Raw genomic sequence first — 26792 nt, forward strand, 5'->3', positions numbered from 1 at the left:
AGATACAGAGTAGGTCAGAAGGACAAATGCTGAGCACCTGCACGTGCCTTCAGAAGGCTAAAAGTTAAGCCATTAAACACAAACACACACACACACACACACACACACACACACACACACACACACACACACACACAGTGAAAAGTCAGCTCTCCCTCGTCCTGAAGCAGATGTCTGTGGAAGTGAAGGAGTGAAGGATGACTTGTCCTTGCGTGCGCGTGCACACACACACACACACACACACACACACACACACACACACACACACACGTTAGCCTCAGGCTCTGGGGTTAAGCAGTGATTGTCTTTGATCCCTCCAAGCCTAGAAAACCACTCATTGCACTTTGCCAGCCATCTGGGCCCTTCACCTCAGATTTCCCACTTAACCAAACGCATCCACATTAGGTTAACTGTCCCACTGTGAGAGCGGCTAACAGTTAAGAGGATTGGTTGGTTGTTGTGATAGCTGCTAACTAGCTAGTGAGCTCTTTGCCTCTGTAAGTGTAAAAGCCTGTGTACTGTGTGCGTGCGTTGTCCGTAAGTGCTCTGGTATTCAATTCAGAAAAGTACAAAAAAGGAGCTTGTTTGAGATTTTTTTCTTTGCTCACAATTTAGGCAGAATTCCAGTTAGCATGTGGCAGCCTGTGAAGAATTCAGCAGAGGAAAGCTGAGAATTTTAGCAGACGTTACAGGACTAGTTTGACATTTTAGGAAATATTCTTATTTGGTTTCTTGTGAAGAGTTAGATGAGAGCATTGATACTGCTCTCATGTCTGCATGGTAAGATTGGAAATGGGGAAACAGCTAGCCTGGCTCTGTCCAAAGATACAAAACAAAATCTGCATATATGCTCTAATGCTTTCTAATTAAAGTTGATATGAAATTGAAAATTCCTTCTTAAGCCATTAAGATCATATCTTTGTTCATACTGTGAACCAATTTAACAATATATGGCCAAAATATAAATGTATTTGTATTCTTATATCAAAATTCAAGCGTTTTCTTCCAGTAAAACAAAATTGGGCAGATGTTTACATGAGCATCCACCCATCACTCAGTCTTCAACTTTTAGTGGCACAGACCTAAGATTCATTATTTAACTAGCAGCATCATATGTCAGATTGACACTTTTCATCACATCAAATTCTTCCAAATGTTATGTCCCACATGCTCCCACCTGAAATTTGTCACGATGCAGAAGCTGCTAGATACTCTCAAAATGCTTATTCATCTTTCATCTGAACTCGTTATGTTTCGTTTGTTAGCTATCCGCTAACTAAGTTACACCACATAACCTCCATAAAACTACAATGTGTCATTTTTACGCTTAAGTCGTTGTACTCATTTAACTAATGACAAATAGTGTGCTAATTAGTGAGTCGTGTTTTTTTCACCCGCTAGTTGTTTCCCCCCTTTTCCAGTGCTAAGCAAGGCTAACCCACCGCTAGCTGTAGCTTCATATTTAACAAACTGACATGAGAGAATCTCATCTAACTCTAAGCAAAAAAAAAAGTGAATATGATTTTTCCTTAATATGTTCCATTATTAATTTAACGTGCTAGTGTTAAGGTAGCAGTGTGTTTTTATGTTCTGTGTGATTCTCAACATAATTAATGTTTGTGCTCTCAGTGCCAAGAGCTGCCGAGCTACTCATGAAAATGCTGTTTATCTATGCTGACTGTAGAGCAACGGAGAGCTCCCTGCAGAATGGGGTTAGTATTGTATTTTCTGTGAACAGTGAGAAATCTTGTTTACGAGAACATCTGTGTGGTCTTTCTGCTGGTACCAGGGTTTTTTTTAAAACTGTGAGTTGGGCAGTAAAAAAAAGGGTCACGATGACGCAATGATGGGTTCCCAGTTCACTGAGTTTTTAGAGCATTTTCAAGCTCTGCGGTCTCTGGGTAAAACATAGTTACTTAATGTCCTGGGTTGAAGACAGTTTCAATTTTGTTCGATGGCTCTGTTGCAGATTTTCTGAAAGTGCAACCATAGAGTCGTCAACTTTCAATTCACCTGATTCAGATTGTAGGTTTTCTTTGAAAAATAGCTAGAATATTTGCCTTAAGAATATACTTTTGTGTTTCTTTGGTAGTCAGAGTACAAAAATAATTGAATAATTTTATTTCAGCCGTTGCATTTTAGGCTTTAAATCCAGTATATTGACTTTATGCATTTCACAGACATACAAGCATGCACACACACATAAACACACATAAACACATCTTTGCTATGAAGTCAAACTCAATGCTAATTTGGTAAGGATTGAGAGAATAAAGCATGTTGTGTGCCAGTTAAAGAAACTTAATTTTTCACAATCACATCCAGCTCATCCTATCATCACTGTAACTCTCAGCAACTTGTAAGTAACCTCCTCATGCCCGTATGTGAAAGAAGTCTTTATTGTTGTAAATATTGGTATATATTGCCTTTTTTCTGTAAATAGTGCACCCACGGTCCTCAATTGTTGATATGAATCTAATGGCATATTTTTATATATTTGTGTAAGGTTTGTTTTTGTTTGTATTTTTCCCCCCCTTTCCTCTCTGGCATGCGCTGTCAGTGACGTTTAAATTATAACTGTCATAAATCTTTCCAAAAGAAGACAAGATGGCCTCCGCTGTTACCAGGGCGACTGAAAGAGATAGTTTTGATGTTTTCACTGGTAGCCATGTTAGCTCCAAAACATACGTTTGCCTTGTTACGGATGTCTACGGGAAGGAAAACAACGTGGCAAGTTTTGTGCCGCCACCTGGTCATAACTCTGTTTATCTTGCAGTTGTCATGGTTACAGTCTATCAGAGTTACTTCCTGTATGTAGCTGTTCTTGTTTTTGTCACTGTGGGTTCCTCTTTGTAATTAAATCAGTTCACTGGTGCCAGTTTGTGTCTGATCGTTCTTCAGTGGGCGAGGTGTGGGTCTCTTAAATTGGACAAAATCCAACAAAGTAAGTTTACGAGCACATGACTGTCCCAGTTTACAGACAAATTCGGCTAAGGACCAGAAGTTAACAAGCCGCCATTACTGTGGTGGCTTCTCCCTACAGTATGAGCATGAATGAATGAATGCAAGCCAACATAATAAGTTTACAATTTTCTACTTTTACACTTACTTTTCATGTAACATTATTTCTGACAGCAGTCTCTGGGAAGTGGGGACGGACCTGTGCTGTCTGGCTGCTCCAACAGTCGACAACTTTGGACAAAAACAGAATGCAAACTACACAAACCTTTACTTTTTGAAGAATGCTGCTATCTGAGAGCAGAGCTTCACTGAGTGTTCAGAGGACCGCGATGTGTCATAGTGCATCAAAAATATTAACAGAAAGGAAGTTTGTTCCTCATCTGTTCTGTCATTATTAGCGAGACACACTGGCTAGAAGGGAACCCCTGATCCACAAGATCTTGAACATTTTGACCTAAACCATGAAAAACCTCACTGGAGTCTGGCAAATTTGGGGTTTCCTTCTAGATCCAACCAGCAGACACAGAGAGTGACGGACACGACGTGCCACCGCAGCAATGGTGGCGCCGCGAGATGGCAGAATACACAAAGCGGTTGCTGAGATCATCTATAACCTGAACACATGATCCTAAATTTGGACATAGTATTTAAAAGGCCTCAGAATTTTGTCAGTCAACTCAGATTCAGCTTTTCAATATGAATCTTCGACTATTTGTTTCTTTTTTTTCACATAAACTATCAACCAAAACCTTGTTGAGCTGCCAGATTTATTTTTTTAGTGGATTTTTTTTAATGTAAGTATAAACATATACTCGCAAATACATGAGCATAGCATTAGTTTACAATTTCTTGCAGTTTCTTACACTCCTGTGTTGTTTTTTTAAGTTTAAAAACTAAACAGTCAGATTTCAGTGGTCTCCCCCTCTAGAAACACCCCAACAGTGCCTTTGTCTCACAACCACTACACGTCCATGGTGTCTGCAGATGTAGTCTTGGGTTGGGGAAATGTCCCCAAAGTACAAGCAACCATTTCGATTTTGATTTCAATTCATTCAGATGTTTTTTAATCAAAAATGTTCCTCTTCCAGATTTGGGTAAAATTGTTAAGAACGGACTGTTGGTTGGACAAAACAAGCTAACTGAAGTTGTGGCCTTTGTGAAATGTTTTACTTTTGTGAGCTCATGACAAGGAGGTCACAGGTTCGATATTCTGACTGGAAGGATAAGTCTTTGTGGACAAAGTGAAAGGGCAGCTCTTGCCCCTTCCTCATTATCACACCTGAGGCGCCCTTGACCAAGGCCCTTAACCCCGACCGCTCCAGTGAAGCTGCTTAGTGTTCATCAGATCGGATTGTACTGGACCCTGCTCTCAGCAAAACTCCACTAAAAAATAAAGGTTAAAGAAAACTCTTTCACCTGAATAAATTGAATTAAAAAAATCGAATCATTTGATTATTTGATAATTGAAATAATGGTTAGTTGCAGACTTACCTTTTTCCGGCACTTTGATTAAACTGGTGTCAATGGTGGCTGCAAGAACTCATCATGAGACACACTTTCATGTGCTCACAGTCATGTACACAATTCATTGCATCAAGTGGAAAAAACCTTGGATCTTTTACTAGGTGTTACTGAAGCACATTGCAAAAGTCAGTTACTAAAAGAACACCAAGGCAGGTTAGTCAGTAATGATTCTGCAGGCCATGTAATAAAGGCATTTTTTTTCTCAATCTTTCATCAAATACAAAGTGTTCCTGTCTTTTTCTATTTTTATTTTTACAAACAAGTAAGACAATCAAAGATTTACAACATGAATCAAGTTGTTGCCTGTTATTTCTTAACCCTGATGATTCCTCTCTCCGTTCTTTACAGTAACAATCAATAAAAAGATAGTAAATAATTACCAATAAAGTCGACTAATTTCTTATGATGTCTTCCTCGGCGCTGACCATAACACAAAGTCACCACTGAGCGTTTTTACCAGCCTGCTTCAGTGTCACTCCACTATTCATCTGACTTTAACCCACTGACCCACAATGAAGTGTATTGTGATATGATAGCTCTGCAGTATATAAACGAAACTGTGTGAATGCAGACCATTCAGGACACACAAACACAAATGTCGTCCCTTCCCCCCCTCACGAACGCGCACGCACAAGTCACGACCCACTTACATCCACACACAGTATTCAAATGTTGCATTAAACAGTGACGATCTGTGTGATGAATGAAGCAGGCAGCAAAGACATCAGCACAGAGATGCATCTATGACTGACATGAATGACTGATTGTGAGTCATTGACTCACACTGACTCACTGGTTCATCCCAGCGGAAGAACGTGGGCCAGTGGAAATCTCCTTCATTCATTGCCATCATGTTTACATTATGGGTGTGCATTTGGGAGAAAACTATTATTTCCTTTTTTTATCTTACATGCAACATGATTGACCCTTCAGCCATGTCTTTATTGCTGTTATGATGGTCCCTGATAATAAGACCTAACATTTTTCTCATTCATAATAAAGAGAATAATATGATATAGGATGTTTAATTTCTTGTAATCTAGTGTCGTCTTTGCTTATGTCTTATTTTGCAAAGTTGTTCTTAATTTTTTTTTCTTTCTAATGTCTGTCCTTGCTTGTATTTGTTTGCTGTTGTCAACCTTTCTTGTGTTGTTGTGCTGTTTGTTTTTTGCCTTGTTGAACTGTGATTTGATTTCTTAAACTGTTGCCCGTGTCGGTTTGCTGTTAATATCTGTGTGTTCTGCTTTTACTGTAATTTGCATGTCTTTATAATTGCAATAACTTATTCATTCTTAATTTTTACATTGATTTTAGGTTGCCAACTTTATGTCTCGCTAGGGACCAACCTTTCAGATAATTCTGGCATATCTATAGTAATGCTTATTAATATGCACAGTCCCTGAGAAATGAATAAATTGTCTAATAAATGACTTAAATCGGTACCACACAAATAAATTAAATTTATTCAGATCATATTAGCAAGGTAGATTAACAAACTTGCTTTGAAATTGATTTGAAAAATAGTGTGAAGTTGGGAAACCATTCTGTCTTTTCAGTGTTTTCGGTGTTACAGTGTTTCCTCAGACTGTACTCTTTGCAACCGAACACCTGACAGCTTTTACCCTAGGCAGTAACTATATTCAGAAGTAGGACTCCACAGATGATCTTAGATATAAACACACACGGGACTTAGCCTGAAACCCGGTACAGGAGCATTTTGTTCAGCTAGCCTTGTGATACCACGCAATCAGGGATCTCGCTGCCAGCTGATCTTCTGAGGATTTCTGAATGCGAGGTATTTGCTAGAAAGGTGGCAAGAACGGCCGCTAACAAACCCGCACCCCTTAATTATTTTTAAGATCCCACCTTACTGGAAAAACTGTAAATAATAAACTGAATGATGGGTAAATTACATTCAGCTGTTTCAGTTTCTGGGTGATCGTACTGTGCGTGCTGGCTCACTCTCATACTGTCATGTTTACTGGGACACTTAAATAGAGCAGAGCCACAGTTATTGTTATTAGTAACACCTGTGCCTTTACTACTATGACAGTGTACGTCTGCAGTGAAAAAAGGCTTGCAGCAGTTTTCCATGCACAGTAACAGGTGTTGAAGAACTAGACTTTGATGCCAGCTGACACCACTTTTTCACAGCAGCCATGTTGATACGGGTAAACACAGTTGCTACCAGTAATACTAACCAGGTTATCGGTCCTTTTAGCGTAGTAGAAACTTTCCAGTGAGCCGACATGCACAGTGACAGCACATGGACTCTGTCTGATCTGAACTGAATGGGGCATTTAATGAGTATCGTTGGTAACACCTGTGCTCACCCTGCAATACCATGTCAAAAAGACTGCTGTGAAAAAGGTCTATCTTAATTGAATGAACTAAAACATATCTTTTACTGTACATGTTTTGCCCAGATAGATCAGTTCAGATCAGGTATACATGTAACTGGACAGAATTCTCCTTGATATCATGTGAAACAAGCCTGTGTTTACATTTTCCCAGGCAAATTTGCGGTGAATAGCATGTTAGCCAGTTAAAAAGACAAAGAGAAGAGATTTTTATTTATGGTTTTATTTTTTCAAATAATTAACAATGAGCCTGTATCATGATTACTATTATTTGCGTTATGTTTTGTGGTTATTACAGTGGAAACACCGCTGCTTTTGGGGCCTCCAGAATCAACAAAACATGAATGTTTCTTGTGGAAATTTTAAATCTTTGCTTTCTTTTTAATCTTTGCTGATAATATGTTGGAGTCATGTTAATGTGCATATCAGACATATTTCAATAACTGAAGAAAAAAATTTAAAAACAATTATTTCGGCAGCCCCCTTACAGTAACTCTGAGGACCCCTTAGGTGTCGCGGACCCTCTGTTGAAGAGCCATGCATAAAATGATTTCAAATTTTGAGGATATATTTAAATAATTTGTTTACTTAAAAATATAATTTATTTCAGAAGTTTTTAGATTGTTCATTTAATTTTGGACATTTGAGTCTGCATACATATATAATGAGTCTAATTGTCTTTTCATTTAAGAGGACTTACAAGCTTTAACCGCCAGGTTGTGAGCCACAGCCCCTGCTGGGAAAAGACACCGACCGACAGAGGGGGTTTACGCGGTTATGCACACACACTTTCTCACACACACACACACACACACACACACACACACACACAGACACACAGAGACAGAGTGCCGGTCGGGAGTTTCAGCTTGCAGCGGTGACGCACTGTGAGCTCACTGAGCGGATCAGTGTTTATGTCTTTTTTTTTTTTTCACACACACAGAGGAGCCAGAGAGGCAGAGGGGGAACCTCGTTTACCGGCTTTGTGGTTTTCAGCCCTTCACAAGCGAGTTTTAATTACACCTTCAGTCCACTGCAGCTCATGATGCTCGTCTCTGAACACTGATTTCAACTCTATTTATTCACCAAACCGGTAAGTCTGACAACTTTTTTTTTTTTTACCCTGTAGTAACAGTGGGATGAAGCCGGTAGTTTGGTCTCGTCAGTCACTCCGCCGGCTCGTGGAGAGCTTTTCTCCCCACAAAGCCTGTCCGACCGTCGTGACCACTTTTACGCACGGCGGTGATGTGTTCACAGACTTTGTCTGGCCGGTGGGACATCATATGGCACGTATAGACAGACACCTATACACTTTTGGTGAGAAAAAGAAGTCGCTGCTGTTTGTTTCAACGTGGTTTATGGCTCAGATGAGCTGTAAAGATTTTAAATGAAGCGATTTTAAATGAATGGAGTCATTTGTCTGTGTCTGAGCAAGCTTTCTGACTGTTTGTATTATTTATCTGCTTCAGTTTTCCATGTAGAGACTAAGGGTTTGCCTGTGATGTTCTTATAGTGATTAGAAGTTTACAACATACTTATAAATAGTTTACAAGCCTCTGGTTTTTGTAATTTAGTGGATTATTATGGTTTTGTTCTGCCACAGGCATCTGAATACCTGTAATTTGGCTAATTTAATGGGTTTATAATAACAATGAGATCCACAGTGTGCTCTGATGCCTAATGACAGAGTGAGCGCATGCTTGACGCACTGTCATGGGTACGTGATGACCTCACTGGTAGTTTGATCCTCCTCCTGTCTTTTTAATGAAGTGAAACTGGCTCAGCTTTTATTTTCCATATTGTATTCTGTATACTGTAGCTTTGTAATATTTTATGATATGAAAGAGACAAATGAAGGTCAGCAATTCAGTTACACACAACAAAAATAATATCTATTGCCAGTGTTGTGTGTGGGGTTACACTGTAAAAAATCATGCTGAAATTTAGTGGAATCAACTTATCTTTGCTCGTTAAATCAACGTAAATATGCAAGTTTTATTTATTCAAGTTAGTTAAACTTAAAATTTCTTGTATTTATTTTCAGAACTTAGAAAGATGAGTTCTTCTAACTAACACGTCTTTTGACTTGAAATAATAAGTTGAATGAATGCAGTGCACATATCAGCAGACCTCCCAGCATGCATTGTTTGAGAGTTAAAACTCGACTGCGACCCTTCTTTTTTATAGTTTGAAGAAAACATATGATGAAAACTTGTGTGTGTCTTTAAAAAACTTTAAAATAAGTGATGGTCGCTTCTTTTCACTATAATAAATATGCTGTGATTCACGATGAAGGTTAATATACAAAGTAGCTCCAACAGCTGCAGCTGGAAGTTCTCTGTGTGAAACGAAGAACTGACTTTTCAAACTGAGAAAATGTAAAAGTTGTTCGTAGTGTTTCTGGCAGTTAGTTGTTGGTTTAACTCAATATTTTTCCCAAGCACAGCTGAATCAATATAAATTTTATTGACTAGAAAAGTTAAGTTGTTTTCAATCATTACAAAGTTACATCTAAATGTCTTTTCAAATTCAGTCAAATAAGACACTAATGGCCACTAACGTTTTAAAATAAAAACCTTTATTAGTAGTATTAGCAAGTATTACTGTAAGTGCTTTGTGTAAAGAGAGTAACTGACTCTTCAAACTGAGCAACTGAGTTCGTCAGTGTTACTTAAGAGTTGTTGGTTCAACTAAATATCTTAAGTTTTTTGAACATGTTTTCTTAAGTACAACTAAATTGTGTTTATTTGACAAGTAAAGTTTATCTGTTTTGAATCATTACAAAATTACCTCAAATTCACATTCAGAAAAATTAAGATTTTAAAGCATCCCACACACTAACTTTTTAAGTTAAACAAACTGCTTTTTTTTTTTTACAGTGTAATGAAACAGAAACTGTAAAAATGTCAAAGTACTAGTGTACAGTTAACATGTTGCTCTTGCACATTTTTCTCTGTTTGCTCATGTGAAGCTGTGTTTTATCACACCACACTGCCGTGGTTTCAGCAGGATATACAGCTGCCGTAAGGAGCCCACCACACTGTGCAGTGCGGGCAAGCGCCCTACGAACACACACTTTCACAAGAGCCAAGATGAGACTGTCATTTTTGGCCGAGGGCTTCTATTGTCTGAGACCAAATTCCTGCACGCTTGTATCAATAAGAGGCTTTCTCTCACACAACCATACACACACACTTCCACCAGAAGAGGGCCATGTACAGCTTCACTGGCTCGTGCCTAATATTATTACGATGGAGGCATTTTAAGGAAGGGTTTAACGGGATTTACAAAGTTTATTCATCGGTACCATCTTGTCACGGCACATGTACGGCTCTGACAGCATTTTAAATATTTGACGTCACCTATGTTACGATAAGCTTCCTGTTTCCTGTCAAGCACTTTCACCCCTTCTTATGGGAAGAAGATAATGTGTGTCTGATATGAGTAATGTGACTGGCGAGGCTGCAGAGATGTTCTATTCTATCTATCGCAGGTTGTCTCTTGCACATTTATCAAATTATATTACAGAGGTAGAGTTGGAGAGTAGAGTTTGATCCAAAAGTTCAAACAAAAGTTCAAACACTTGCTTAAAACAGCAAGTGAACCCTTCTGCTTTAACTTGGTAACATGGCTGCCATTTGTTGGACCAGGTTTCAACCACAAAATATGATTTCCAAGAGTACAGATTATTTTCTTCAAACACTAAGAGAGCATGGTGTGTGTTGGCATTACAGTCACAAAAACATATTGGTCTCACTTGATAATAACTATAGGTCACTTTACATTATTCCAGAGATTTATGAGAGGACAGTAATGTGTTATAAGAATCTTTAATAATTCACAAGATTATATCTTGACTATTGTACACTTTAGAGTGTGTGTGTGTGTGTGTGTGTGTGTGTGTGTGTGTGTGTGTGTGTGTGTGTGTGTGTGACAGTTGTTGAGAGTACTGGGGAATTTTAACATGTTTATCCCTCCTTTGATTACAGCATATAATAAAAAATAGAACATGATATACACTGTAAAAAATAAATTTGTTTTAACTTAAAAAGTTAGTGTCTGAGTTGCCTTAAAATTTTAAGTTGATTGAATTTGAAAGGAGAAGTTGAGGTAATTTTGTAATGTTTGAAAACAAACTTTTCTAGTCGTATAAACTTGACATTAATTCAGTTGTACTTGAGACACCATCTTTAATAAGATTAATATATTAAGGTGAACCAACACTACAAACAAATTTGATTTACTTTTGCATTTTCTCTGTTTCAAAAGTCAGTTCTTCAGTTCACACAAAGAACAGCAGCTGCTCATGTTGGAACTACTTTGTATATTTACCTTCATCATTGTTCACAGTGTTTTTATTGAGGCAAAAGAGGCAAGTTAGTGTGTAAGAGACACACAGCAAGTTTCCATCATATATGTTTTCTTCAGACTACAAAAAGAAGGGTTTCAGGAGAATTTTAACTCTCAAACAATGCATGCTGGGATGTCTACTAATATCCTGATCATGTTTTTAAGAAACTTATCTCAATGAGTTGATTGAACTCTGTGCAATACAATCATCACAACTCATCATTTCAAGTCAAAAGACTTCAAGTTAGAAGAACTCGTGTTTATAAGATCTAAAGTGTTCTGAAAAGAAACACAAGAAATTTGTATAACTTGAATAAATCAAACTTGTATATTTACATACATATTCATGTTAAGTTAATGAGAAAATATGAATTGATTTGGCCAAATTCCTTCATGACTTCATTTTACACTATTTATATTTGTTCTGTTTTAAATTGTCATCACATAGATAGAGATGAACTCAACAAGTGTGTAAGGTCTTGTGTGCTGTAGATGTGGGTCGTTTTGTCCATCATATCATGTGCTGAGCTGATGTCCTAGTTAACTGAGATAGGGCTGACATTGTAATCACACACAGACACACACACACACACACACACACACACACACACACACACACACACACACACACACGCACACGCCTTAATTACGAGGTGTGTGCTGTGGATTTATCCTGAGCCAAATTTAACCCCCATTTTACGTTCTACCCCACCCAACATTTACTGTACGCTGAATGTATTCATGGTTTCAGAAGGGGCAGAAATGACAGAATGATAGAGGGAAGAGAAGAAGAGACAGAAGAGATCTGGAAAAGAGGGACAGACGGACACATTCAGTAAGAGAGAGGTCAAAGTCTGTGCAGTGTGTTGCAGATCGGAGCTGATAACAAACTTACATGTAAGGATTAACAGTGTAACTTAACAGACAGATGCGGCTCTATTTGAGCGTATGTGGAAGTCAAAGACACAGCTAAAGCTTTAATTAGGCCAGCAATCCCATCATCTGCCTGTCCATCCGTTCAACCAGAGTGGCTGGGATTGCCTCCAGACTGTCTTCCGTCCCCGTGCCTGCCCGACTCCCCAATGTCAGCCAGGAAGCTCCGTGCCAAAGAAATTCCCACTGCAGTGGCCGCAGAGCCTGATCCGAGCTGGCTCAGCGCTCCGCACACGCAGACTGATGGAGGATGGGATAATTACAGGGGGACCTGGATGCAAAAACCTGGAAATATGTTGGCACGAGCATGCAAACATGCTCGCCCACTGACACTTAAATACACTTAAGAGTATACATTTACATACACCAGCAAGCTCAAGTTGGTTTTTTTAAGAGAAAGCAGGATTTGATGGACAGCAGCATCCAACATTTTCACCATACATTCTCCTTCTGAGGACGAGATTTTCCTCATCACCATGCCTCTTTTTTTGATTCATCTGCCGCTCTCTCATGATTTTATGGTAAAGTGAGCAAACTGCAAGTCATGCTGCAGTGGTTTCCCCTCAGTTGAATTCATTCTTGTGAAAGGAACTGGAAAAGAGTCACTTCCTGGAGGCTTCATCTCTTTTGTAGCTGCAGTTTACAAAGGTCAGGCATGTCGCGGTGTCATAACTTATCCCAAAAGCTATTTTCCTGTGAATTGTGCTTTTCCTGAAAAACAAAATGCCTCGACAATAAAGATTATGCATGTAGCTTAGTGATAAATGACTTCTAGCCTGGGAGCAAACTGCACTTCAAGTTTGTTTCCCTTTTATGTTATTTTATACTTTAACTCTATAGTCAAGCTATAATCATTCGTCATTAGTCACTTTACAGATTAAGATTTTACATATAAAGATATATATAACTGGTCAATAAAATATGATGTGGGGCTATTGTTTTATTGATTAAACCAGCAGGTTTTCATAGTGGGAGGCGGTCCTCCCCAGGGAGGCTCCAAACAGTTTCAGGGGAGGCTCAGTGAATGCCATGAAGAAATATGGCATTATTTAAAAGGAGGTCACAGAACAGCCTAATGTGTGTTGTTTGGTTACTGATTTACTTAAGAGATACAGCAGTTTTAGAGAATGTTACTATTTTTCCAACTTTCGCAGTCAGAAACTAATAAATGTCTTTCTCATGTATTTGGTGTAATCTGATTTTATTTCATTATCAATATTAGGCTATCTTAGCTATCTTAGCTCAGTTGTTGAGGTTTTATGGGACCATAATCATAATCATGAGCATGATCCCATAGACACTCAGGAACTGATTGAAACTAAGCAAGTAAATTAAGGGGGAAGAGGATTAAACTACCCAACAATATCTGAAGTAGTCAAAGAGAAAATTTGTCAGTTTCCATGTGGATGTCCAGTCAATATTGATGGTAAATGTAGTCAATGAAACAATAAATTCCTCAGTGTGTGCTTTATTGACTGAGAAAGCTTAGTTCTAATGCTGGAAAACCTGTAGTTTTTCCTGCATCCCGTGATGTCATAGTGATGTCACTGGAAACAGCAAGAACTACAGGCTATTTTAGCCCCTGGGTTGCTGAGGAGTATTTTAATCAACAGGATCGTGTTCTGGCCAACAAATTTAAAGCGATAAAGGAGAATCCGCCCTTCTTGGTCAGTATAGCGCTGACTGAGAGATTTATTGCTACCTACATTTACCACCAACACTCAGTGGTCATCCACATGAAAAGCAGATCTTAAATTATGATCCAACCACACATGCCAACTCAACTGTTTTTCCTGTATTTCATCTCCCAGCACGCTCCCATTTTGTTGTTTCTTCCAGGAAATTCGCACGGCCCTCAAACTTTATTATGAATAATCATCACAAACTCAATTAGTTTGTCTGCCAGATCGCAAAAGCCTGCACCCTCAGTTTAATATTTTGCACACTAAGTTAAAATTTGAATAATAAATGGCAAGTGCAAGGTGGTAGGTCTGGCACATGGACTGGTATCCCCATGTGCAATCATGAGTATGAGTTCCCATCAGGTACATGGATGGAAATGGTGATGATCACATCAGGCTGATGGTATTTTTTGTAATAATTCTAATGTGTCTCGACTTGTATATGATCACATAGTTTAGTAATTAATGTTACAGAACAGTGTTTGAACTGTGATGTGTTTCAAGGATAAAAATAAAGTTGGAAAAGAGATGGTAGCCAGGTGTCTTGTTCATAAGAAAGCAGAATATTGAGTAACCAACCAGTCTGATGAGGTCTGTATGGTTATATTGCAACAGCCTGGTGTTGTCTTCCACATCCCTTTCTTCCGTAAAAAAAATACTCTTGTATTTTGAAACCTACTCATCCAACTCGACCAGCTACAACATGAAACTACAAATTAAGCAGTAGTGCTGTACTATAGCACTCTGGATTCATTCACTCTGTATGATTATTACTTTTGATACTGCGTGTACATGAGTCAACTTTACCTAACTTCTGAATGCAGGACTTTGCTTTTACTGCTTTTATAGAGGGGTATTTCAACTTTTATCCAAAAAGTTTCACCCCTGCTCCTGCATTATCCTGACAGACTGTGTTTGTATGGTGGTTTGCACCTTGTTGCTCAGTCACATGTCATGACATTTGGTTCAGTCCAGAGTTACAAAAAACAGACAGCAGTCATCTCGCCCTGCTTGGTCTGAGTTCACGACCTTTCCCCCTTCCGTCTCGTCCATCTGCCCGGTCTCTCCCCACTGTGTGCTGTTTAATGACACAGTCTCAAAAATAAGCTTTAAGAAAAGCGGAAAAAGAGACTGCAGACGGTTGCTACCCCAAAATGTCGGCTCTGGGGGAGGAAAGAAGAATCTGCGAGGCAACCACAATCTGCTCGCTGAACGCGCCAGTAACCAATCGCTGGCTTTTAGTTGCCAGAACAAATCACACACCAGCATGTCCGGGTCGATCTCTTTGTGACGAGGCACAAGTGAGTGACTGTGTGTGTGTGTTTGTGTGTCATGTTTTGGAGAGGATCCACACAATCCCTCATGTGAGGAGTGCTACAGACATGCCCCGTTTCAAAACAACCGCTGAGTAATGACGATGTAGCCAACAAAGCAGGAAATTGAGCCTCTCGTCTGGTGCAGCACTTTTATAGAGTTATTGAATACAACTCAAAACACAACATATTTAGATCCATAAATACATGTGGATGTGAGTGTGCGTGTCTGTGGCTGGGTTTGCACGTTGGGGGCAAACTGCAGGGTTGCAAAATCTGCGTTTCTTGCTTATCTTTTTTTTCACCGTCACAGAAAGTTATAAGGAACAGCTCTCACATATGTACAAATGATTACAGTGCACTCCGTACACATATGGAGCTGTTTAACATTCCCAGAGGTCTGGTTAAGATTTCCAGAATTCACTGCCTCTGGCCTCAAGGCCTCAGTGTCTCACTTTGGACTCACTGACCCAGCCGTCCATTAAAGTAATAGTTTGACGTTTTGGTAAATACACTTCTTGCCAAGAGTTGGACAAACAGATCGATACCACTCATATCAGTCCATTCAGCATGACGCTGGAGTACTTTGACCAGACGTCCCAGTTTGTCCGGGACTGTCCCGCTTTCAAGCTGGGTGTCCTGACTCTTGACAGATATCACTATGTTTGTTTTCAGTGCTTACGTAGATGTTTATCATGTTCTGCCCTGCTCATGATGACCTTTATAAAAACATAAAGAGCTGACTTCAACAGTCTGCACGTGTCAACCAGTCAATGTGTTGTTGACAAGCCTATAATACATAGCCAAGTTTAATGTTAACGCTTAGCTGTCATGCTAAAGACAAAGTTTGCCTTTCCTTAAGGGAAAGGTGTGTTCATAGCCCCATCCTGATGAAAATGCCTATGCTGCATTCATATACATGTACGTGCATGAACATATGATACACTTAAGGGTCCTGGTTTGAGGGTTCAAAACATGGTCATCCTAAGCTAGAGTCAGGAGAGACAGTTAGCTTAGCTTAGTTCCCCCAAAAAAACAGAAAACAGGGAGAAACAGATGATTAAATTAATCACCATTATTTTAATCATCAAATAATTGAGAAGAGAAAACACAAAATTCTCCAATTTCAGCTTCTTAAATGTGAACATTTTTTTTGGCTTCTTTACTGCACCAGACAACTATTAATAGATTAATTGAGAAAAATAATCAACCAATTGATCAACGGAGATAATAATCGTTAGTTGCCATCCTTCGTCAGAAAGACACAAAATCTTTTCTAGCAGCACCTCTAAACTTCAACACTTTATATCTCTTTTTTGACTTTAAAAGAGCTAAAAGTTTTTGCAGGAATTATGTGCTTGACTCCCTGGAATCTCCCCTAGTCGCCTTGCACAGTAACGACAGCGAGGGACTGGGTTTGCTTTTCATGGATTAAACAAACGAGGTCCCACATGGTAACTAATTTGTAGAGTTGTTACAATACTGACACCGGATACAGCTAAAATGTTGGATTGGGAATCAGCAAGTATGCAAGGCTATGCACCAATCTTATATCATGTCATTTATTATTGATAGCAATCATATCACATTCAGTATTAGTAGTATATAGCTGTTAAATAATAATAATTGTATAAGATAATGCACTGGTATTGATTAGTGCTCAGTATCAGCCGATATGCAAAGTTAAGGTATCAGAAAGGAAAAAGTGTTACAGGTATAGTAATTAGTGAGGATTTTGTGACCTTTGAACAGTTCCAGTTCCTTCCAGTTGTTATTCCAAGATAAATATTGTCTGCTCATCTAACTTTCTGCAAGAGAGCGAATACGTTTATTTTCCAAGATAAGCCGACTTTTCCTTTCACACACAGTTCTTCAAGGTTTGCATCTCTCTGCAAGGCTGAAATAGGCAACACGCCTCTTTCTTATCACTTCATCTTTCCCTGAGAACAAGAGACAATGACAAGACCAGAATACGATATCTGCTGTGTAGCCTCACATCCATCAGCCCTTTTCAGCACTCACCGGCTCGTTAAAAAGTATTTGTACGAACACCTAAAATCTGAGCAGACGGCCGATGAAAACCATGTTTCCTCTACCTGAGCTCAGCTTGTGAAATACTAGAGCAGATTTTTCCACTGACTAAAACGGTAATTAACTAAATCCTCTGTATGTGTTTGACAAATAGAGATAACAGGTTGGAGGTGTTGTTTTTACACAGAATCCACATGTTTGTGAGTGTGAAAATAGGATCCTGCAGGCTTTTGTGTTCATGCGTTGTGAATTATAGGTTAAAGTGTTGGGACATACGGAGTTGATTTACATCCACTGTTAATGATGCTGGTGATGTAAGGGAAAATACCAGACAAAAACACCTACTCTCACACACACTTTTGTAACACAGATTTCAACATGCTCTGCTTTTGTCGCCTAAAACCATGAAAAAAAAAAAAAAAAAAATCAAGACCTTGGATTCTTTTGGGGTTGTTTTGGAGCCAGAATTGGTTTGTGGTTGGCTTCTAGTGGGTTAAAATAATAGCCAAGTGTCTTTGACTCCTTGTGAAAAACACCTTTTTTTAGAATTGGTGCAATTTTGGCTTGTATGTAATGAGGTAGGCATTAAAATCTAAATTATTGAGTATTAAGTTTAAAAAAAAATCTTTGCAAATCAGGACTACATCTTAAAAGCACCATTAATGGTCAGAGAAGCTCAGACAAACAAATTCAGGCTCTCATGTGTCCTACTTATGTAATTTGACTTTAGAGGAGGGTGGAGGGACGGACGTAGTGGTTGGAAAGCAATTTTAGTGAGGACCGAGCCTAACATGTTTGTGAATTTATGACTTATCAGAGGATGCGACATCTGTTTCTAATGAACACATTTCTGTCCTGGCATTTTACCCAAAGTGTGGGTCAACCTCACACAAACTGCAACATAAACTCAGTGTGTGCTGAATGAGAGAACAAAATAAAGGAATCATATGAAGGGAAAGTTTTAAAATCACATAAATATGATGCTTTTTTTTCCAAACATAATAATTTAAGTCAACATTGCTATTTTAGTGTATACAAGGCAACATAAATTGTTACTGATCCATATAAACTTTGGCTTTGATAAACATAAATTGGACACAAACTTTCACAATATTCAGACTAAAGATTTTCATGATTGGCTTGTAGTCGTCAGTTGTCAGCTTGTCACACATTTATTTACAGCTACCAGGAGACTGAATACAGTTTTTAACACAGTATAACATCACACAACTCTCATTTAAAACACAGGGATAAAAAACATACAGCTCCACAAAAACAGATACTCACAAATTTATTAACACTATGGACGGTATGTACTCACAAATTAGTTACAAACTGTTACATTAAATCACCTCAGTACTGTGTTTCCTGTCAAACAAGCCTCCATTAATCTCTAAAGCTGTATTTCATAGGACCGCTAACTGAGCTAACTTACTAATGGCAGCTACAGCTCAGTTAGCAGCAGGACGCCAGAAAAAAGGTCCGTGTTGCAACGATCCCCCAGGCCGAACGGCCAGGTGCAGCTCCTGAATGGAGTTTGACGTGAGTTCTTTTTCTGTGACAAATGGATGAATGAAAACGTGGTCGACTAAGACTCTTGGCACCATTCAGTGATTTAGTTGACTATTAGGAGACAGCACTACTTTCAAAATATTAATGACTGCAAAATTGACACAAATTAACATAAATGTTCTGAGTAAAACTTAATTAACTTGCATCAAAGGGCTAGTAATTTCTTTTTGCACATGCACTGTGCGGCATCCAACTCCATGTCTCGTTTAAAGCATAGTTACTGGCTGATTATGGACAGCACTGATACCTTGTGGGCATCAGACAACAAGATATACATAAATCAGTCTCTTGACATGGGCTGCAATGGGAAAATTATGGCATTTTCTTTGTCCTCTAGTGTTATTTATCCGTAGAATTGTCTGCCAAAAAATACTTTTGTTAAACTCAGCAGTGTCTGTTTCTGGTTATCATGAACCATAACTCAAGATAATCCTCAGACCTCAGTTTCATGTAGTTTCATGTAATCTGGTGGATTCTACTGCAGAACAAAAGTCGCTCCTACATGAAAGTACTCATAACAAGATCTCCGGATTATCATGAGTAACTGGGTCATGATGTCTGGAAAAAGACACTAGAGTGCCATCTAGTCCCCTTTTATTGGAGAGAAGGCAGACAATTTAAGAGCCAATATCTCCAAAACTCCACAACTCACACCAAAATGATCTAGATGGACAAATAGCACTGCAGGCCAGAGGAAAAATATGTATTTTTTGATTTTGGTGTGAACCGTGCCTTTAAGATTTTTTAAATGGCATCTTTATGAGACTAAAACAGTTGAAAGAGTTTCTGTTGGTCATGTTGTATAAAGCCTGTCTAGACCAGAGTTTGCATGTATTCATTTGTATTCATGTTGGCTGTAGGAAATTAAGATGGCGTACGCTCGCCCTGCTGTTTTGTGGGAGCTCCGGTTGCTGCAGTGGTTTGACTCTGGATGTATCACAGAGCTGTAAACAAGCCAAACACCTCTCTGCGTCTGTCTCTCATGTCTTTTCATCCACTCTCTGAATTCACCCTCTCCCGTTCCAACTTGGTGATGTCTGATGGACAGCGTGCGGCGGAGACACAAGAGAGGCCCGTTAACTTTCTGCTGGTGTACAGTTCCATTGGAAAACATGACGACTGACATCGCGTCAACCCCAAGGATAGAGACGAGGAATGACGGACACGGAGAGACGATGAGAGAAACGTGTGAGGAGAGTCGACACCTGCCCAGTTATCAGACACGCTCCCCATAATGAGACATTGTCTAAGCACTAACGTCCAAAGCGTTGGCGCAAATCAGCCTTTCATTTGCCGATAATGGGCACTTCCATTAAGTCAAACAGAGGGTATGGTTGTCCCAATCACGTCGTTGTCATACACGTGCACATTACCTCTTGGTCCACGAAATGTCTGATGGATAATGGAGTGTAATTACCTTAAACCTTTTCTTGCCACCTCAGTTCTTTTCTATTGTATTTCACTCCGCGGGCCGTAAGATAATTCTCATGTGCGCCGCAGCGAGGTCTTCCCCAAGGCTGGACACACTACGTTACTTTGAGGGCTTAATAGGTAGACATTATCAGCATGGGAACTTGGTGCTTGACTTCTTTTGTCAGGGTTTTCTAACTCCTGACGGAGAGGGAAATCCACGTCTTTCGAAAGGCCCAGCCGTTTGTGAAGCACCAAAGGGTTTTATAAACCCACACCAGCAGCCATCAAAATGTGCATTACTCTCTTTAACCCGAATCAAGGCTAAAGCCCAGATAAATCTCCTCGCATTACAGACAAAATCCGAAAAAATCTATAGAGTATAATTCCCCTGCCATGAGAAGATCTCCGAAAAGTCTTTACTGTGAGGTTAGAGCTCTTATTAAGAAGAACAACCCTGTTTCAAGCTCGCTGACGATGCATTTCTGAGATAATCGAATGGATTTTTGAAGGATTTTATGAGCTGAAGACAGGGGAGGATTTTCTCAAACTGTAGAGGAGAAAATAATCCTTTGCTCTTATCTGTCCTCTGATGATACATCACTGCACCTGCAGAGCAAATAACAGAAATCTGAAGATATTTAAATTCAGTAGTTGAACAGTGGTTTTCAACCTGAAAACTGCTCAAAACTAAGTCTGTGTGGTCATGATTTCTGGAAAGAGACACTGGATTTGAATTTTTCATCTCTAAAACTCTGCAACTCATACCAAAGAATCTAGATGGATAAATAGCACTATAAGCCATGTGAACTGTACCCTTAACCTGATCAAAATAACACTGTAAATAATTATATAAGTGATAAAGCTTTTTTAATTGTGCCCTTGATGGAACATAGTCTGAAAGAAAGTTTAGACAAACAACTGCTGCTACTGCCACTGCGGTAGTGTTTCCTCCACCATAACCACAAAATATAATGTTCAAAATAAAATTATCTAAGGAAAAATCTCCCCCCTTTTTTCCTTTCAACTTGTAAACACGGGCTCTTATCAGACAGACTGTTTCATAACCAATTAAAAACTACTTGTAGTATATTTGAAGATACATAAAACTACTTGATCAAGGCTCAGGAAAGGTTGAGGTCATGCGCTTTGATGAATTTGTCCTAGTATTCATTTTGCAGCAGACTTTTTGCAATATAGCAGCACACTGAAGCTGTCCATGCACTGCATTAAGCCTGCATTGCTCTGCCACTGCTAAGTTTGCAAATACAGCTGCTGCTAAATATAGAATTTTATAAGCCCCACCATCCACCTATAGCCTCATATAGGTGTCCCAGGGGAGACGTTTATTATTGTCACTCCACAATCTCTGCTATGTTGAGCTCAGTTACCGAGACCGAAGAGGTCAGACCCTGTAGCCACTGCATATAAGCTGCATATACATACATAATCTCGATCTATATAAGAAAACTGAGATGCTTACTGAATTTATCTGTTGTTCAGAAGAGTCTTTGACTTGAGAATCTCCCTCAAGGCCCACATGTCTTTGTAGTCATTTAGTCACAATGCACACACAGGCTTTTTCCTCACAAAATAAAGTGAAATCGTGCCTGAAAATTCAAAGAAATCAAGAGTTCCACTGCAACAAGAAAGGGCAATAGCTTCAAACCCATTGGCATTAAAAGGCATGAAACTGCAATTAGAACTAATCCAGGGTTATTTAGAGGACCAAAACACTGTTATTTTACAGCATAGCATGCAATAAGAGCTAATAATAACAAGAACATGGAAGTAAAACAGCTCATTTGCTGAAAAGAATAAAGTGAGGAAGTTATTTAGGCTGACAAAAAAGTAAGCAAAACCAAATTTCATTCTTTGAGTGTCACATACTTTAATCAGTTTAGTCTGGTGTTGGGCTTCTGAGCAGCTGAGCAGTCTAACATGCATGGGATTTATTTTAAAGTGGAGGTTTGTTGTATCGTTTCCTCACATTTTCTCTCCCATTTTTTCTCTTACTCTCTATTGTAATTTTTCATAATGACAGTATCAAAATGTAATGTATTACATATAACTAGTTACTTTCATATGAAAGTAATAAGATAATATTAATGTCTGTGTAAAATAATTTGTTACTGATTACACTACTTTTGTATTGATTAAACCAAAATGACCACAGAGGTAAAATGGAAGATATTAATGTTTCATAGCGGGTAATCAAAGCAAAGAAGCTCCATTTTATTACAAACCCAGTGACAGGCAGTAATGTATATCCTAGGGATAGGCATTTTGTGGTGATAACAGTGGCAGATTTAATATTGAAATTGGAAGTAACTGTTGAAACACGAGGTCTGTGATTTCTTTAGAGATGTAAACAACAGCAGCTTCTTCTTTCTAGCTGACGACCGTGGATTTTGTCGACTAAAACAGTGAGTCACAAGCAGATTTCATAAGTGTTGCTGGCTGATGTAAGCTCCTGCTCACTCGACTTGAGTCAAATCAGAAGTCTCCAGCTGACGTCTTGTTTCCATCTGACACGTTCTAAAATGAGAACCCTGTGAAAGTGTATTTGTAAAGTTACCTGGTAGCTGCATGATAAAACATTAATGCTATAAGACTGAGGCTAAAGCTAGCTAACATTTCAGCAAACATCATTCGGATGGTGAAAAACAACAGGTATATCTGCGTGATAGACGACAGAAACACACTCAGTGACGTGTTAAAAGGAAGCGCAGGAACTTGGTTATTGCAGCGGACCTTGAGGTGGGTCTTCGTCAGCGAGCCAGATTGTCGTAATCGTCGTCAACCCTCTTTGATTCTGCATCAGCCCACATCCTCCTCATCGAATCTCCCACAGAACAAATGCAGATGCAGTTGTGTCTAACAAGTTTGGCTGGAAGTAAAGTTACTGCAGCTAGTAAGCTTGTGTTAGTTAGTCAGACAAGCTTATGTTGGAGCAGATGAAGACTTTAATCCATTCACCACATGTGTGCTCTTGTGTTTTGAGAGACGCCACCATCCAGACTCATGAAACACTGAGTATCACTCTCATCAGAGCCTCCTGCACACCTTCAGCATGGAGAGAAATGGAAAGCTTGACAGCTCTAGTTACAGTTGATAACCAATAAGTGGACAGTTGCTGTTTGGAGGCGGGTCTTAGTGAAGGGTCATTTCTGAGTTTTTATATAGACAAACATCGGAGAACATATGTATAAGCTGGTACTGATACAGACTGATGTAGCTGTGAGAGGCCAATATGGAACGCTAAGTTCTACTTTCTGTGTATTTTTTAACAAATGTATCTGGCCTTGGTAAACCAAAGAATTTGAATGCAGGCCAGATAGTCTACCAAGCTACACTGTTATGACACCATCAGAAAACAAACCAGACGTCTCAACGACAGGAGTTAATGTGAGAATCCTGTTTCAAGTCACAACCAATCGATAAAGCTGTCGACTCAGCAGATGGCTCGGTGTTATGATCAGAACTTGTATACAGAGGCGTACCGTAGCTATAAGTCTTCCAAGTTAAACATGGCGTATCTGTAAGCATGACTCGGCATATTTTTGTGCCTGTGGACTTGACACTAAAATACATTGAGGCATCAAAAATAAGGTCATTGTAAAGTCTGGTGTCTGACCAGAATCCTGTGTACTCGACAAACATGGCTCATTGTTAGGAGGCCAACAACGTGCCCGCGCTTTAGCCTTGATGCTGCTCGGTCACCTCACGCTGAATGGTGAGGAGTTCCACTCATTCTTGTGTTTCCTCTTTTGTGGTTCCTTCCTTCCTTCACAGCTTCATCCAGCAGGATTTCTCAGCTCAGCTGCTGGATGACATCAAGGAGCCAGAAAAAGCTCTCCAACACATTAACTGCGACTTCGGTCCACCACAGTGTTTTTGTCATGACTTTGCCATCGTTTCTTTATGATTGCTATTTTTAGGTTCCTCCGTGAACAAAACAGAAAACGTGACTGGTCATCTGATGTTGTTGCGACTTGTTATTTGAATGTGTCAAACAACAGCACCCAGGGTTTCTGGTAATTACTGTTTTACAGTTTAGGAAAAGTCATCACGCTCTTCTCATGTTCCTTTGAGGTGTTTTTGAATTTTTATCCTGTTTTGTTGTTTTCATCCATTCACATAAAATGACCAAGGCATGCTGGGTGTTGGTTTTGTTTTTGCCTCTTTGTCTGTGTACGCTGGGATATTCTGAGACGTGTTAATATCCTGTTACATCCTGCTCTTCCTCCGCTCCTCTTCTTTGTTTGTCTTTCTTTCCATCCCTCTCTACTCCTTCCGCCTACACACACATCCATCTGACTGCAGCCGCCAAACCAAGGCACATGGCCGGGTTATGAAAAAGGAAACATGCAAACAATAAAATGCAATTACAGGATTGACAGCTCAATAGCTGAAGACGCAAGTCTAGCGAGGGTAGCGAGAACACGTGGAAGAAAAGTGTGAGAGTTCAAGGATGGAGACACAAAAGTTACACCAAGCAGTCAAAGAACTGCAATTTTCTTGTAAAGTCTCTGACTAAATCTTTCTTTTCACTGTTAAGTGCATCTGTGCAGAACATCAAAGCCCCAAATATGATAAATTAATTCAGAGCTCTTATTCATTTCAAAAGGAGCTCCAAGCAAGTTCAGGGGAGGCTCAGTGAATGGAAGTGAAAAATTATTAAAGTACTTATCTAAATAAGATCATATATAATAATTTATGGGATTTGGTTAAAGAGATAGTTTAGATATACAGTCAGAAAGTACTTTCAGTCCTTTTTTGTGTATTTGGTGTTCTGAAGGTTTTGATATCTAGAATTGAAAAAAATTGTCATTAATGCAAATTTTGAGGCAGACATTTCAAGAATTGGCAAAGATAAGATAAAAATAAGAGTTTCTGTTGGACAGTTGTGATCTGTGGTGAATGGAGAAATTAAAGGCAGATGGATGAAGTTTTTGTGGTTTTTCACTTGCTGAAAGTTATAAGGAAAGATTAATACTACTCTCATGTCTGTTAATGTGAAGTTAGAGCCAGCTAGCCTAGCTTAGCATAAAGACTGGAAACAGCAGTGTTGCCACATATACAATAATTATCATATTTGTACCATGATTTTAACAACTGTATGATATATGAAACCATCATATCAGCAAAGTCCTGTGTAAGCAGCAGGAAACAGAGGGAACAGCTGGGCTAGCTTTGTCCAAATGATGAAATGCATGTAATGAAATTCACTTATGGGAAAATCAAAAGCTAATTAATTAACCTTTGCCTGAATCTTATTTAAAAGTGGACGTTTTTGGTGGTCTTATGGGGATTATGTATGGTTCTATTTATGAATCTTTAGAACTACTACTAGGTGGATCTGGTTACGTTTGGGCTAAATTTAGCTGTTTCCCTCTAGTTTCCACTCTTTATGCTAAGCTAAACTAAACAGCTGCTGGCTGCAGCTTCATACTTGAAGGACAGTGTGTATTTAATAGCATCTAGTGGTGAGCTTGCAGATTGCAACCACATTGCCTAACCCTCCCCTTCCAAAACTGTAGGAGAAACTCTTGTGATGTTTTGCGAAACTCACAAAAACATCTTGAAAGACCATATCAAGAGAGTGTTTGGTTAGTCCGTTCTTGGCTACTGTGGAAATATGGCGGTGCAACATGATGTCCCCTGTGGGAGAGGAAAACATACTTATATGTATTATATTCCATTGTTTTCCGTCAGTCAGAAAGTTCCTGTAAATTTTACAGACTAGTCCTTTAAAAGATGTTGGAGAATTCTGCACTGCTGTAGATCTGAGTAGCACTTTGTCATGGACACACTGAAGAAAGAGAAGGATGGGTCTTTGAAGATGCATGAGGCCACGCTTGGACACAAGGGCGGTCAATGTGCCTGTAGGTCCAGTGGAAGTTCCACGTGTGGCTGTCACTTTTGTAGTGGCTTTGTGGGTAAAAAAAAAAAACCTCAGACAAACTGGATTTAAATGTACATGCCTCACATGCAGACAGAGCTGGCTCGGATGTGCCTGGCTGTGAATGGCAGGCTGACTTCAGAGGACAGTGGTCAGACAGCTGGCACGTCTTGAACATCCTTTTTGGACATTTCCTTCACGTGCATTTTGTGTTTCAAGCACATTTTCACTGCATGTGTTGCGGTTGAAATACTTAATGGACAGGCAGCAGGTGAAATAGTTGAGAAACCCTGTGGTTTCACATTTCCAGAGGAGGTTTTCTTTAATCAAATATCTTTGGATTGACCCATGAGGTAAGACTTAGGAACAAGTTAATGGTAAGTAATGGAAAAAATGTCTGAACTGACATGGCATTGAATGTCTTATAGATTTACATCCCCTGAACTTTTCTCGTCCTTGAAATCTCTCTGCCAGGAGTCTTAATTTATGTCACATCCTTAACCTTAGCCTTTGGAAAACAGTGTGCTGCTGTATAATGATGATTTCGGATTACATGCATTCATCATGCGATAAATCAGCTTCACCTCACTCTGCTGGAGTTTTAAGTACAGTTCAGTTTCAGTGACTGCATTTCTTGAGGTCAAGCGAGGTTCTCTGTGGAAAACCAAACATTCCTCAACCCCTCTAACCCCGTCCAATTTGTTACTTGACACGTTCCAGAAAAAGAGGTACTTAATTGCAGGTCCCATTT

The 26792-nt window shown here is 39.2% G+C and overlaps 1 protein-coding gene across 2 annotated transcripts in view; it reads left to right on the forward strand.

Annotated features, from left to right (window-relative positions):
* The first annotated feature begins 7702 nt into the window (after positions 1–7702).
* The window catches only part of relt (RELT TNF receptor), a 42666-nt gene continuing 23576 nt past the window's right edge, over positions 7703–26792 (forward strand). Inside the window, exon 1 of one of the 2 annotated variants that reach the window (XM_084718128.1) lies at positions 7703–7938. The gene's annotated coding sequence lies outside the window, so the exon portion shown is untranslated. The remainder of the gene's footprint in view (positions 7939–26792) is intronic. The other variant, XM_084718126.1, reaches the window with a different exon arrangement.

Source organism: Lutjanus erythropterus, chromosome 4 (genome assembly GCF_056507025.1).
Source record: "Lutjanus erythropterus isolate fLutEry1 chromosome 4, fLutEry1.hap2, whole genome shotgun sequence".
Lineage (NCBI taxonomy): Eukaryota > Metazoa > Chordata > Actinopteri > Lutjaniformes > Lutjanidae > Lutjanus > Lutjanus erythropterus.